We start from the raw sequence: 17,355 nt of genomic DNA on the forward strand, positions 1-17,355 counted from the left end.
ATTGGGACATCTGGGAAACTATTGGCACATCTGTGAAACTATGGGGACATCTGTGAAACTACTGGGACATCTGTGAAACTATCGGGACATCTGTTAACCTACTGGGACATCTGTGAAACTATTGGGACATCTGTTAAACTCCTGGGACATCTGTGAAACTATTGGGACATCTGTGAAACTACTGGGACATCTGTGAAACTATTGGGACATCTGTGAAACTATTGGGACATCTGTGAAACTACTGGGACATCTGTGAAACTATTGGGACATCTGTTAAACTACTGGAACATCTGTGAAACTACTGGGACATTTGTGAAACTACTGGGACATCTGTGAAACTACTGGGACATCTGTTAAACTATTGGAACATCTGTTAAACTACTGGTACATCTGTGATACTATTGGGACATCTGGGAAACTATTGGCACATCTGTGAAACTATGGGGACATCTGTGAAACTAATGGGACATATGTGAAACTACTGGTAGATCTGTGAAACTATGGGGACATCTGTTAACCTACTGGGATGTCTGTAAAACTTCTGGGACATCTGTGAAACTATTGGGACATCTGTGAAACTATTGGGACATCTGTTAACCTACTGGGACATCTGTGAAACTATAGGGACATCTGTTAAACTACTGGGATATCTGTGAAACTACTGGGACATCTGGGAAACTATTGGGACATCTTTGAAACTATGGGGACATCTGTGAAACTAATGGGACATATGTGAAACTATTGGGAAATGTGTAAAACTACTGGTACATATGTGAAACTATTGGGAAATCTGTGAAACTATTGGAACATCTGTTAAACTACTGGGACATCTGTGAAACTATGGGGACATCTGTAAAACTACTGGGACATCTGTTAAACTATTGGGACATCTTTCAAACTATGGGGACATCTGTGAAACTAATGGGACATATGTGAAACTAACGTGACATCTGTTAACCTACTGGGATGTCTGTAAAACTTCTGGGACATCTGTGAAACTATTGGGACATCTGTGAAACTATTGGGACATCTGTGAAACTACTGGTACATCTGTGAAACTATTGGGACATCTGTGAAACTATGGGGACATCTGTGAAACAAATGGGACATAGGTGAAACTATTGGAACATCTGTCAAACTATTGGGACATCTGTGAAACTATGGGGTCATCTGTGAAACTAATGGGACATATGGGAAACTATTGGGACATCTGTGAAACTATTGGGACATCAGTCAAACTATTGGGACATCTGTGAAACTACTGGTACATCTGTGAAACTATGGGGATATCTGTTAACCTACTGGGACATCTGTGAAACTATTGGGACATCTGTTAAACTACTGGGACATCTGTGAAACTACTGGAACATCTGTGAAACTACTGGGACATCTGTGAAACTACTGGGACATCTGTTAAACTATTGGAACATCTGTTAAACTACTGGTACATCTGTGAAACTATTGGGACATCTGGGAAACTATTGGCACATCTGTGAAACTATGGGGACATCTGTGAAACTACTGGGACATCTGTGAAACTATCGGGACATCTGTTAACCTACTGGGACATCTGTGAAACTATTGGGACATCTGTTAAACTCCTGGGACATCTGTGAAACTACTGGGACATTTGTTAAACTACTGGGACATCTGTGAAACTACTGGGACATCTGTTAAACTATTGGAACATCTGTTAAACTACTGGTACATCTGTGATACTATTGGGACATCTGGGAAACTATTGGCACATCTGTGAAACTATGGGGACATCTGTGAAACTAATGGGACATATGTGAAACTATTGGGAAATGTGTAAAACTACTGGGACATATGTGAAACTATTGGGAAATCTCTGAAACTATTGGGACATCTGTGAAACTATTGGGACATCTGTGAAACTACTGGTACATCTGTGAAACTATGGGGACATCTGTTAACCTACTGGGATATCTGTAAAACTACTGGGACATCTGTTAACTATTGGGACATCTGTGAAGCTATGGGGACATCTGTTAACCTTCCTGGACATCTGTGAAACTATTGGCACATCTATGAAACTAGTGGGACATCCTTGAAACTATGGGGACATCTGTTAACCTACTGGGACATCTGTGAAACTATTGGGACATCTGTTAAACTACTGGGACATCTGTGAAACTACTGGGACATCTGTGAAACTACTGGGACATCTGTGAAACTACTGGGACATCTGTTAAACTATTGGAACATCTGTTAAACTACTGGTACATCTGTGAAACTATTGGGACATCTGGGAAACTATTGGGACATCTGTGAAAATATGGGGACATCTGTGAAATTATGGGGACATCTGTAAAACTAATGGGACATATGTGAAACTATTGGGGCGTCTGTGAAACTACTGGGACATGTGTGAAACTACTGGGACATCTATAAAACTACTGGGACATCTGTTAAACTATTGGGACATCTGTGAAACTATTGGGACATCTGTGAAACTATTGGGACATCTGTGAAACTACTAGTACATCTGTGAAACTATTGGGACATCTGTGAAACTATTGGGAGATCTGTGAAACTACTGGTACATCTGTGAAACTATCGGGACATCTGTTAACCTACTGGGATGTCTGTAAAACTTCTGGGACATCTGTGAAACTATTGGGACATCTGTGAAACTATTGGGACATCTGTGAAACTATTGGGACATCTGTGAAACTATTGGGACATCTGTGAAACTACTGGAACATCTGTCAAACTATTGGGACATCTGTGAAACTATGGGGTCATCTGTGAAACTAATGGGACATATGGGAAACTATTGGGACATCTGTGAAACTATTGGGAAATCTGTGAAACTATTGGGACATGTGTGAAACTACTGGTACATCTGTGAAACTATGGGGACATCTGATAACCTACTGGGATATCTGTAAAACTACTGGGACATCTGTTAACTATTGGGACATCTGCGAAACTATGGGGACATCTGTGAAACTAATGGGACATATGTGAAACTATTGGGAGATCTGTGAAACTACTGGTACATCTGTGAAACTATCGGGACATCTGTTAACCTACTGGGATGTCTGTAAAACTTCTGGGACATCTGTGAAACTATTGGGACATCTGTGAAACTATTGGGACATCTGTGAAACTACTGGTACATCTGTGAAACTATTGGGAAATCTCTGAAACTATTGGGACATCTGTGAAACTATTGGGACATCTGTGAAACTACTGGTACATCTGTGAAACTATGGGGACATCTGTTAACCTACTGGGATATCTGTAAAACTACTGGGACATCTGTTAACTATTGGGACATCTGTGAAACTATGGGGACATCTGTTAACCTACTGGGATATCTGTAAAACTACTGGGACATCTGTTAACTATTGGGAAATCTGTGAAACTATTGGGACATGTGTGAAACTACTGGTACATCTGTGAAACTATGGGGACATCTGATAACCTACTGGGATATCTGTAAAACTACTGGGACATCTGTTAACTATTGGGACATCTGCGAAACTATGGGGACATCTGTGAAACTAATGGGACATATGTGAAACTATTGGGAGATCTGTGAAACTACTGGTACATCTGTGAAACTATCGGGACATCTGTTAACCTACTGGGATGTCTGTAAAACTTCTGGGACATCTGTGAAACTATTGGGACATCTGTGAAACTATTGGGACATCTGTGAAACTACTGGTACATCTGTGAAACTATTGGGACATCTGTTAAACTACTGGGACATCTGTGAAACTACTGGGACATTTGTGAAACTATCGGGACATCTGTTAACCTACTGGGACATCTGTGAAACTATTGGGACATCTGTTAAACTACTGGAACATCTGTGAAACTACTGGGACATTTGTGAAACTACTGGGACATCTGTGAAACTACTGGGACATCTGTTAAACTATTGGAACATCTGTTAAACTACTGGTACATCTGTGATACTATTGGGACATCTGGGAAACTATTGGCACATCTGTGAAACTATGGGGACATCTGTGAAACTAATGGGACATATGTGAAACTACTGGTAGATCTGTGAAACTATGGGGACATCTGTTAACCTACTGGGATGTCTGTAAAACTTCTGGGACATCTGTGAAACTATTGGGACATCTGTGAAACTATTGGGACATCTGTTAACCTACTGGGACATCTGTGAAACTATAGGGACATCTGTTAAACTACTGGGATATCTGTGAAACTACTGGGACATCTGGGAAACTATTGGGACATCTTTGAAACTATGGGGACATCTGTGAAACTAATGGGACATATGTGAAACTATTGGGAAATGTGTAAAACTACTGGTACATATGTGAAACTATTGGGAAATCTGTGAAACTATTGGAACATCTGTTAAACTACTGGGACATCTGTGAAACTATGGGGACATCTGTAAAACTACTGGGACATCTGTTAAACTATTGGGACATCTTTCAAACTATGGGGACATCTGTGAAACTAATGGGACATATGTGAAACTAACGTGACATCTGTTAACCTACTGGGATGTCTGTAAAACTTCTGGGACATCTGTGAAACTATTGGGACATCTGTGAAACTATTGGGACATCTGTGAAACTACTGGTACATCTGTGAAACTATTGGGACATCTGTGAAACTATGGGGACATCTGTGAAACAAATGGGACATAGGTGAAACTATTGGAACATCTGTCAAACTATTGGGACATCTGTGAAACTATGGGGTCATCTGTGAAACTAATGGGACATATGGGAAACTATTGGGACATCTGTGAAACTATTGGGACATCAGTCAAACTATTGGGACATCTGTGAAACTACTGGTACATCTGTGAAACTATGGGGATATCTGTTAACCTACTGGGACATCTGTGAAACTATTGGGACATCTGTTAAACTACTGGGACATCTGTGAAACTACTGGAACATCTGTGAAACTACTGGGACATCTGTGAAACTACTGGGACATCTGTTAAACTATTGGAACATCTGTTAAACTACTGGTACATCTGTGAAACTATTGGGACATCTGGGAAACTATTGGCACATCTGTGAAACTATGGGGACATCTGTGAAACTACTGGGACATCTGTGAAACTATCGGGACATCTGTTAACCTACTGGGACATCTGTGAAACTATTGGGACATCTGTTAAACTCCTGGGACATCTGTGAAACTATTGGGACATCTGTGAAACTACTGGGACATCTGTGAAACTATTGGGACATCTGTGAAACTATTGGGACATCTGTGAAACTACTGGGACATCTGTGAAACTATTGGGACATCTGTTAAACTACTGGAACATCTGTGAAACTACTGGGACATTTGTGAAACTACTGGGACATCTGTGAAACTACTGGGACATCTGTTAAACTATTGGAACATCTGTTAAACTACTGGTACATCTGTGATACTATTGGGACATCTGGGAAACTATTGGCACATCTGTGAAACTATGGGGACATCTGTGAAACTAATGGGACATATGTGAAACTACTGGTAGATCTGTGAAACTATGGGGACATCTGTTAACCTACTGGGATGTCTGTAAAACTTCTGGGACATCTGTGAAACTATTGGGACATCTGTGAAACTATTGGGACATCTGTTAACCTACTGGGACATCTGTGAAACTATAGGGACATCTGTTAAACTACTGGGATATCTGTGAAACTACTGGGACATCTGGGAAACTATTGGGACATCTTTGAAACTATGGGGACATCTGTGAAACTAATGGGACATATGTGAAACTATTGGGAAATGTGTAAAACTACTGGTACATATGTGAAACTATTGGGAAATCTGTGAAACTATTGGAACATCTGTTAAACTACTGGGACATCTGTGAAACTATGGGGACATCTGTAAAACTACTGGGACATCTGTTAAACTATTGGGACATCTTTCAAACTATGGGGACATCTGTGAAACTAATGGGACATATGTGAAACTAACGTGACATCTGTTAACCTACTGGGATGTCTGTAAAACTTCTGGGACATCTGTGAAACTATTGGGACATCTGTGAAACTATTGGGACATCTGTGAAACTACTGGTACATCTGTGAAACTATTGGGACATCTGTGAAACTATGGGGACATCTGTGAAACAAATGGGACATAGGTGAAACTATTGGAACATCTGTCAAACTATTGGGACATCTGTGAAACTATGGGGTCATCTGTGAAACTAATGGGACATATGGGAAAATATTGGGACATCTGTGAAACTATTGGGACATCAGTCAAACTATTGGGACATCTGTGAAACTACTGGTACATCTGTGAAACTATGGGGATATCTGTTAACCTACTGGGACATCTGTGAAACTATTGGGACATCTGTTAAACTACTGGGACATCTGTGAAACTACTGGAACATCTGTGAAACTACTGGGACATCTGTGAAACTACTGGGACATCTGTTAAACTATTGGAACATCTGTTAAACTACTGGTACATCTGTGAAACTATTGGGACATCTGGGAAACTATTGGCACATCTGTGAAACTATGGGGACATCTGTGAAACTACTGGGACATCTGTGAAACTATCGGGACATCTGTTAACCTACTGGGACATCTGTGAAACTATTGGGACATCTGTTAAACTCCTGGGACATCTGTGAAACTACTGGGACATTTGTTAAACTACTGGGACATCTGTGAAACTACTGGGACATCTGTTAAACTATTGGAACATCTGTTAAACTACTGGTACATCTGTGATACTATTGGGACATCTGGGAAACTATTGGCACATCTGTGAAACTATGGGGACATCTGTGAAACTAATGGGACATATGTGAAACTATTGGGAAATGTGTAAAACTACTGGGACATATGTGAAACTATTGGGAAATCTCTGAAACTATTGGGACATCTGTGAAACTATTGGGACATCTGTGAAACTACTGGTACATCTGTGAAACTATGGGGACATCTGTTAACCTACTGGGATATCTGTAAAACTACTGGGACATCTGTTAACTATTGGGACATCTGTGAAGCTATGGGGACATCTGTTAACCTTCCTGGACATCTGTGAAACTATTGGCACATCTATGAAACTAGTGGGACATCCTTGAAACTATGGGGACATCTGTTAACCTACTGGGACATCTGTGAAACTATTGGGACATCTGTTAAACTACTGGGACATCTGTGAAACTACTGGGACATCTGTGAAACTACTGGGACATCTGTGAAACTACTGGGACATCTGTTAAACTATTGGAACATCTGTTAAACTACTGGTACATCTGTGAAACTATTGGGACATCTGGGAAACTATTGGGACATCTGTGAAAATATGGGGACATCTGTGAAATTATGGGGACATCTGTAAAACTAATGGGACATATGTGAAACTATTGGGGCGTCTGTGAAACTACTGGGACATGTGTGAAACTACTGGGACATCTATAAAACTACTGGGACATCTGTTAAACTATTGGGACATCTGTGAAACTATTGGGACATCTGTGAAACTATTGGGACATCTGTGAAACTACTAGTACATCTGTGAAACTATTGGGACATCTGTGAAACTATTGGGAGATCTGTGAAACTACTGGTACATCTGTGAAACTATCGGGACATCTGTTAACCTACTGGGATGTCTGTAAAACTTCTGGGACATCTGTGAAACTATTGGGACATCTGTGAAACTATTGGGACATCTGTGAAACTACTGGAACATCTGTCAAACTATTGGGACATCTGTGAAACTATGGGGTCATCTGTGAAACTAATGGGACATATGGGAAACTATTGGGACATCTGTGAAACTATTGGGACATCAGTGAAACTATTGGGACATCTGTGAAACTACTGGTACATCTGTGAAACTATGGGGATATCTGTTAACCTACTGGGACATCTGTGAAACTATTGGGACATCTGTTAAACTACTGGGACATCTGTGAAACTACTGGAACATCTGTGAAACTACTGGGACATCTGTGAAACTACTGGGACATCTGTTAAACTATTGGAACATCTGTTAAACTACTGGTACATCTGTGAAACTATTGGGACATCTGGGAAACTATTGGCACATCTGTGAAACTATGGGGACATCTGTGAAACTACTGGGACATCTGTGAAACTATCGGGACATCTGTTAACCTACTGGGACATCTGTGAAACTATTGGGACATCTGTTAAACTCCTGGGACATCTGTGAAACTACTGGGACATTTGTTAAACTACTGGGACATCTGTGAAACTACTGGGACATCTGTTAAACTATTGGAACATCTGTTAAACTACTGGTACATCTGTGATACTATTGGGACATCTGGGAAACTATTGGCACATCTGTGAAACTATGGGGACATCTGTGAAACTAATGGGACATATGTGAAACTATTGGGAAATGTGTAAAACTACTGGGACATATGTGAAACTATTGGGAAATCTCTGAAACTATTGGGACATCTGTGAAACTATTGGGACATCTGTGAAACTACTGGTACATCTGTGAAACTATGGGGACATCTGTTAACCTACTGGGATATCTGTAAAACTACTGGGACATCTGTTAACTATTGGGACATCTGTGAAACTATGGGGACATCTGTTAACCTTCCTGGACATCTGTGAAACTATTGGCACATCTATGAAACTAGTGGGACATCCTTGAAACTATGGGGACATCTGTTAACCTACTGGGACATCTGTGAAACTATTGGGACATCTGTTAAACTACTGGGACATCTGTGAAACTACTGAGACATCTGTGAAACTACTGGGACATCTGTGAAACTACTGGGACATCTGTTAAACTATTGGAACATCTGTTAAACTACTGGTACATCTGTGAAACTATTGGGACATCTGGGAAACTATTGGGACATATCAGTGAAAATATGGGGACATCTGTGAAATTATGGGGACATCTGTAAAACTAATGGGACATATGTGAAACTATTGGGGCGTCTGTGAAACTACTGGGACATGTGTGAAACTACTGGGACATCTGTAAAACTACTGGGACATCTGTTAAACTATTGGGACATCTGTGAAACTATGGGGACATCTGTGAAACTAATGGGACGTATGTGAATCTATTGGGAGATCTGTGAAACTACTGGTACATCTGTGAAACTATCGGGACATCTGTTAACCTACTGGGATGTCTGTAAAACTTCTGGGACATCTGTGAAACTATTGGGACATCTGTGAAACTATTGGGACATCTGTGAAACTACTGGTACATCTGTGAAACTATTGGGACATCTGTGAAACTATGGGGACATCTGTGAAACAAATGGGACATAGGTGAAACTATTGGGACATCAGTGAAACTATTGGGACATCTGTGAAACTACTGGTACATCTGTGAAACTATGGGGATATCTGTTAACCTACTGGGACATCTGTGAAACTATTGGGACATCTGTTAAACTACTGGGACATCTGTGAAACTACTGGAACATCTGTGAAACTACTGGGACATCTGTGAAACTACTGGGACATCTGTTAAACTATTGGAACATCTGTTAAACTACTGGTACATCTGTGAAACTATTGGGACATCTGGGAAACTATTGGCACATCTGTGAAACTATGGGGACATCTGTGAAACTACTGGGACATCTGTGAAACTATCGGGACATCTGTTAACCTACTGGGACATCTGTGAAACTATTGGGACATCTGTTAAACTCCTGGGACATCTGTGAAACTACTGGGACATTTGTTAAACTACTGGGACATCTGTGAAACTACTGGGACATCTGTTAAACTATTGGAACATCTGTTAAACTACTGGTACATCTGTGATACTATTGGGACATCTGGGAAACTATTGGCACATCTGTGAAACTATGGGGACATCTGTGAAACTAATGGGACATATGTGAAACTATTGGGAAATGTGTAAAACTACTGGGACATATGTGAAACTATTGGGAAATCTCTGAAACTATTGGGACATCTGTGAAACTATTGGGACATCTGTGAAACTACTGGTACATCTGTGAAACTATGGGGACATCTGTTAACCTACTGGGATATCTGTAAAACTACTGGGACATCTGTTAACTATTGGGACATCTGTGAAACTATGGGGACATCTGTTAACCTTCCTGGACATCTGTGAAACTATTGGCACATCTATGAAACTAGTGGGACATCCTTGAAACTATGGGGACATCTGTTAACCTACTGGGACATCTGTGAAACTATTGGGACATCTGTTAAACTACTGGGACATCTGTGAAACTACTGGGACATCTGTGAAACTACTGGGACATCTGTGAAACTACTGGGACATCTGTTAAACTATTGGAACATCTGTTAAACTACTGGTACATCTGTGAAACTATTGGGACATCTGGGAAACTATTGGGACATCTGTGAAAATATGGGGACATCTGTGAAATTATGGGGACATCTGTAAAACTAATGGGACATATGTGAAACTATTGGGGCGTCTGTGAAACTACTGGGACATGTGTGAAACTACTGGGACATCTGTAAAACTACTGGGACATCTGTTAAACTATTGGGACATCTGTGAAACTATGGGGACATCTGTGAAACTAATGGAACGTATGTGAATCTATTGGGAGATCTGTGAAACTACTGGTACATCTGTGAAACTATCGGGACATCTGTTAACCTACTGGGATGTCTGTAAAACTTCTGGGACATCTGTGAAACTATTGGGACATCTGTGAAACTATTGGGACATCTGTGAAACTACTGGTACATCTGTGAAACTATTGGGACATCTGTGAAACTATGGGGACATCTGTGAAACAAATGGGACATAGGTGAAACTATTGGGACATCTGTGAAACTATTGGGACATCTGTGAAACTATTGGGACATCTGTGAAACTACTGGTACATCTGTGAAACTATGGGGACATCTGTGAAACTATTGGGACATCTATGAAACTAGTGGGACATCTGTGAAACTATGGGGACATCTGTTAACCTACTGGGACATCTGAAACTATAGGGACATCTGTTAAACTACTGGGATATCTGTGAAACTACTGGGACATCTGTGAAACTACTGGGACATCTGTGAAACTACTGGGACATCTGTTAAACTATTGGAACATCTGTTAAACTACTGGTACATCTGTGAAACTATTGGGACATCTGGGAAACTATTGGGACATCTGTGAAACTATGGGGACATCTGTGAAACTAATGGGACATATGTGAAACTATTGGGAAATGTGTAAAACTACTGGTACATATGTGAAACTATTGGGAAATCTGTGAAACTATTGGAACATCTGTTAAACTACTGGGACATCTGTGAAACTATGGGGACATCTGTAAAACTACTGGGACATCTGTTAAACTATTGGGACATCTTTCAAACTATGGGGACATCTGTGAAACTAATGGGACATATGTGAAACTACTGGTACATCTGTGAAACTATTGGGACATCTGTGAAACTATGGGGACATCTGTGAAACAAATGGGACATAGGTGAAAATATTGGAACATCTGTCAAACTATTGGGACATCTGTGAAACTATGGGGTCATCTGTGAAACTAATGGGACATATGGGAAACTATTGGGACATCTGTGAAACTATTGGGACATCAGTGAAACTATTGGGACATCTGTGAAACTACTGGTACATCTGTGAAACTATGGGGATATCTGTTAACCTACTGGGACATCTGTGAAACTATTGGGACATCTGTTAAACTACTGGGACATCTGTGAAACTACTGGAACATCTGTGAAACTACTGGGACATCTGTGAAACTACTGGGACATCTGTTAAACTATTGGAACATCTGTTAAACTACTGGTACATCTGTGAAACTATTGGGACATCTGGGAAACTATTGGCACATCTGTGAAACTATGGGGACATCTGTGAAACTAATGGGACATATGTGAAACTATTGGGACATCTGTGAAACTATTGGGACATCTGTGAAACTATTGGGACATCTGTGAAACTACTGGTACATCTGTGAAACTATGCAGACATCTGTGAAACTATTGGGACATCTATGAAACTAGTGGGACATCTGTGAAACTATGGGGACATCTGTTATCCTACTGGGCCATCTGTGAAACTACTGGGACATCTGTGAAACTACTGAGACATCTGTGAAACTACTGGGACATCTGTTAAACTATTGGAACATCTGTTAAACTACTGGTACATCTGTGAAACTATTGGGACATCTGGGAAACTGTTGGGACATCTGTGAAACTATGGGGACATCTGTGAAACTAATGGGACATATGTGAAACTATTGGGAAATGTGTAAAACTACTGGTACATATGTGAAACTATTGGGAAATCTGTGAAACTATTGGGACATGTGTGAAACTACTGGTACATCTGTGAAACTATGGGGACATCTGATAACCTACTGGGATATCTGTAAAACTACTGGGACATCTGTTAACTATTGGGACATCTGCGAAACTATGGGGACATCTGTTAACCTACTGGGACATCTGTGAAACTACTGGGACATCTGTGAAACTACTGGGACATCTGTAAAACTACTGGGACATATGTGAACCTACTGGGACATCTGTAAAACTACTGGGACATCTGTTAAACTATTGGGACATCTGTGAAACTATGGGGACATCTGTGAAACTAATGGGACATATGTGAAACTATTGGGAGATCTGTGAAACTACTGGTACATCTGTGAAACTATCGGGACATCTGTTAACCTACTGGGATGTCTGTAAAACTTCTGGGACATCTGTGAAACTATTGGGACATCTGTGAAACTACTGGTACATCTGTGAAACTATTGGGACATCTGTTAAACTACTGGGACATCTGTGAAACTACTGGGACATCTGTGAAACTATCGGGACATCTGTTAACCTACTGGGACATCTGTGAAACTATTGGGACATCTGTTAAACTACTGGAACATCTGTGAAACTACTGGGACATTTGTGAAACTACTGGGACATCTGTGAAACTACTGGGACATCTGTTAAACTATTGGAACATCTGTTAAACTACTGGTACATCTGTGATACTATTGGGACATCTGGGAAACTATTGGCACATCTGTGAAACTATGGGGACATCTGTGAAACTAATGGGACATATGTGAAACTATTGGGAAATGTGTAAAACTACTGGGACATATGTGAAACTATTGGGAAATCTCTGAAACTATTGGGACATCTGTGAAACTATTGGGACATCTGTGAAACTACTGGTACATCTGTGAAACTATGGGGACATCTGTTAACCTACTGGGATATCTGTAAAACTACTGGGACATCTGTTAACTATTGGGACATCTGTGAAACTATGGGGACATCTGTTAACCTTCCTGGACATCTGTGAAACTATTGGCACATCTATGAAACTAGTGGGACATCTGTGAAACTATGGGGACATCTGTTAACCTACTGGGACATCTGTGAAACTATTGGGACATCTGTTAAACTACTGGGACATCTGTGAAACTACTGGGACATCTGTGAAACTACTGGGACATCTGTGAAACTACTGGGACATCTGTTAAACTATTAGAACATCTGTTAAACTACTGGTACATCTGTGAAACTATTGGGACATCTGGGAAACTATTGGGACATCTGTGAAAATATGGGGACATCTGTGAAACTATGGGGACATCTGTAAAACTAATGGGACATATGTGAAACTATTGGGGCGTCTGTGAAACTACTGGGACATGTGTGAAACTACTGGGACATCTGTAAAACTACTGGGACATCTGTTAAACTATTGGGACATCTGTGAAACTATGGGGACATCTGTGAAACTAATGGGACGTATGTGAATCTATTGGGAGATCTGTGAAACTACTGGTACATCTGTGAAACTATCGGGACATCTGTTAACCTACTGATATGTCTGTAAAACTTCTGGGACATCTGTGAAACTATTGGGACATCTGTGAAACTATTGGGACATCTGTGAAACTACTGGTACATCTGTGAAACTATTGGGACATCTGTGAAACTATGGGGATATCTGTGAAACAAATGGGACATAGGTGAAACTATTGGGACATCTGTGAAACTATTGGGACATCTGTGAAACTATGGGGACATCTGTAAAACTAATGGGACATATGTGAAACTATTGGGGCGTCTGTGAAACTATTGGGACATGTGTGAAACTACTGGGACATCTGTAAAACTACTGGGACATCTGTTAAACTATTGGGACATCTGTGAAACTATGGGGACATCTGTTAAACTACTGGGATATCTGTGAAACTATTGGGAGATCTGTGAAACTACTGGTACATCTGTGAAACTATCGGGACATCTGTTAACCTACTGGGATGTCTGTAAAACGTCTGGGACATCTGTGAAACTATTGGGACATCTGTGAACCTATTGGGACATCTGTGAAACTACTGGTACATCTGTGAAACTATTGGGACATCTGTGAAACTATGGGGACATCTGTGAAACAAATGGGACATAGGTGAAACTATTGGGACATCTGTGAAACTATTGGGACATCTGTGAAACTATGGGGTCATCTGTGAAACTAATGGGACATATGTGAAACTATTGGGACATCTGTGAAACTATTGGGACATCTGTGAAACTACTGGTACATCTGTGAAACTATTGGGACATCTGTTAAACTACTGGGACATCTGTGAAACTACTGGGACATCTGTGAAACTATCGGGACATCTGTTAACCTACTGGGACATCTGTGAAACTATTGGGACATCTGTTAAACTACTGGAACATCTGTGAAACTACTGGGACATTTGTGAAACTACTGGGACATCTGTGAAACTACTGGGACATCTGTTAAACTATTGGAACATCTGTTAAACTACTGGTACATCTGTGATACTATTGGGACATCTGGGAAACTATTGGCACATCTGTGAAACTATGGGGACATCTGTGAAACTAATGGGACATATGTGAAACTATTGGGAAATCTCTGAAACTATTGGGACATCTGTGAAACTATTGGGACATCTGTGAAACTACTGGTACATCTGTGAAACTATGGGGACATCTGTTAACCTACTGGGATATCTGTAAAACTACTGGGACATCTGTTAACTATTGGGACATCTGTGAAACTATGGGGACATCTGTTAACCTTCCTGGACATCTGTGAAACTATTGGCACATCTATGAAACTAGTGGGACATCTGTGAAACTATGGGGACATCTGTTAACCTACTGGGACATCTGTGAAACTACTGGGACATCTGTTAAACTATTGGAACATCTGTTAAACTACTGGTACATCTGTGAAACTATTGGGACATCTGGGAAACTATTGGGACATCTGTGAAAATATGGGGACATCTGTGAAACTATGGGGACATCTGTAAAACTAATGGGACATATGTGAAACTATTGGGGCGTCTGTGAAACTACTGGGACATGTGTGAAACTACTGGGACATCTGTAAAACTACTGGGACATCTGTTAAACTATTGGGACATCTGTGAAACTATGGGGACATCTGTGAAACTAATGGGACGTATGTGAATCTATTGGGAGATCTGTGAAACTACTGGTACATCTGTGAAACTATCGGGACATCTGTTAACCTACTAATATGTCTGTAAAACTTCTGGGACATCTGTGAAACTATTGGGACATCTGTGAAACTATTGGGACATCTGTGAAACTACTGGTACATCTGTGAAACTATTGGGACATCTGTGAAACTATGGGGATATCTGTGAAACAAATGGGACATAGGTGAAACTATTGGGACATCTGTGAAACTATTGGGACCTCTGTGAAACTATGGGGACATCTGTAAAACTAATGGGACATATGTGAAACTATTGGGGCATCTGTGAAACTATTGGGACATGTGTGAAACTACTGGGACATCTGTAAAACTACTGGGACATCTGTTAAACTATTGGGACATCTGTGAAACTATGGGGACATCTGTTAAACTACTGGGATATCTGTGAAACTATTGGGAGATCTGTGAAACTACTGGTACATCTGTGAAACTATCGGGACATCTGTTAACCTACTGGGATGTCTGTAAAACGTCTGGGACATCTGTGAAACTATTGGGACATCTGTGAAACTACTGGTACATCTGTGAAACTATTGGGACATCTGTGAAACTATGGGGACATCTGTGAAACAAATGGGACATAGGTGAAACTATTGGGACATCTGTGAAACTATTGGGACATCTGTGAAACTATGGGGTCATCTGTGAAACTAATGGGACATATGTGAAACTATTGGGACATCAGTGAAACTATTGGGACATCTGTGAAACTATTGGGACATCTGTGAAACTACTGGTACATCTGTGAAACTATGGGGACATCTGTGAAACTATTGGGACATCTATGAAACTAGTGGGCATCTGTGAAACTATGGGGACATCTGTTAACCTACTGGGACATCTGTGAAACTATTGGGACATCTGTTAAACTACTGGGACATCTGTGAAACTACTGGGACATCTGTGAAACTACTGGGACATCTGTGAAACTACTGGGACATCTGTTAAACTATTGGAACATCTGTTAAACTACTGGTACATCTGTGAAACTATTGGGATATCTGGGAAACTATTGGGACATCTGTGAAACTATGGGGACATCTCTGAAACTAATGGGACATATGTGAAACTATTGGGAAATGTGTAAAACTACTGGTACATATGTGAAACTATTGGGAAATCTGTGAAACTAGTGGGACATGTGTGAAACTACTGGTACATCTGTGAAACTACTGGTACATCTGTGAAACTTTTGGGACATCTGTGAAACTACTGGGACATCTGTGAAACTATCGGGACATCTGTTAACCTACTGGGACATCTGTGAAACTATTGGGACATCTATTAAACTACTGGGACATCTGTGAAACTACTGGGACATCTGCGAAACTACTGGGACATCTGTGAAACTATTGGGACATCTGTGAAACTATTGGGACATCTGTGAAACTACTGGTACATCTGTGAAACTATGGGGACATCTGTGAAACTATTGGGACATCTATGAAACTAGTGGGCATCTGTGAAACTATGGGGACATCTGTTAACCTACTGGGACATCTGTGAAACTATTGGGACATCTGTTAAACTACTGGGACATCTGTGAAACTACTGGGACATCTGTGAAACTACTGGGACATCTGTGAAACTACTGGGACATCTGTTAAACTATTGGAACATCTTTTAAACTACTGGTACATCTGTGAAACTATTGGGACATCTGGGAAACTATTGGGACATCTGTGAAACTATGGGGACATCTGTGAAACTAATGGGACATATGTGAAACTATTGGGAAATGTGTAAAACTACTGGTACATATGTGGAACTATTGGGAAATCTGTGAAACTATTGGGACATTTGTGAAACTACTGGTAC

Source organism: Petromyzon marinus, unplaced genomic scaffold (genome assembly GCF_048934315.1).
Source record: "Petromyzon marinus isolate PM22_M1 ecotype Great Lakes invasive population unplaced genomic scaffold, UKy_Petmar_22M1.pri1.0 PM_Scaffold_43, whole genome shotgun sequence".
Lineage (NCBI taxonomy): Eukaryota > Metazoa > Chordata > Hyperoartia > Petromyzontiformes > Petromyzontidae > Petromyzon > Petromyzon marinus.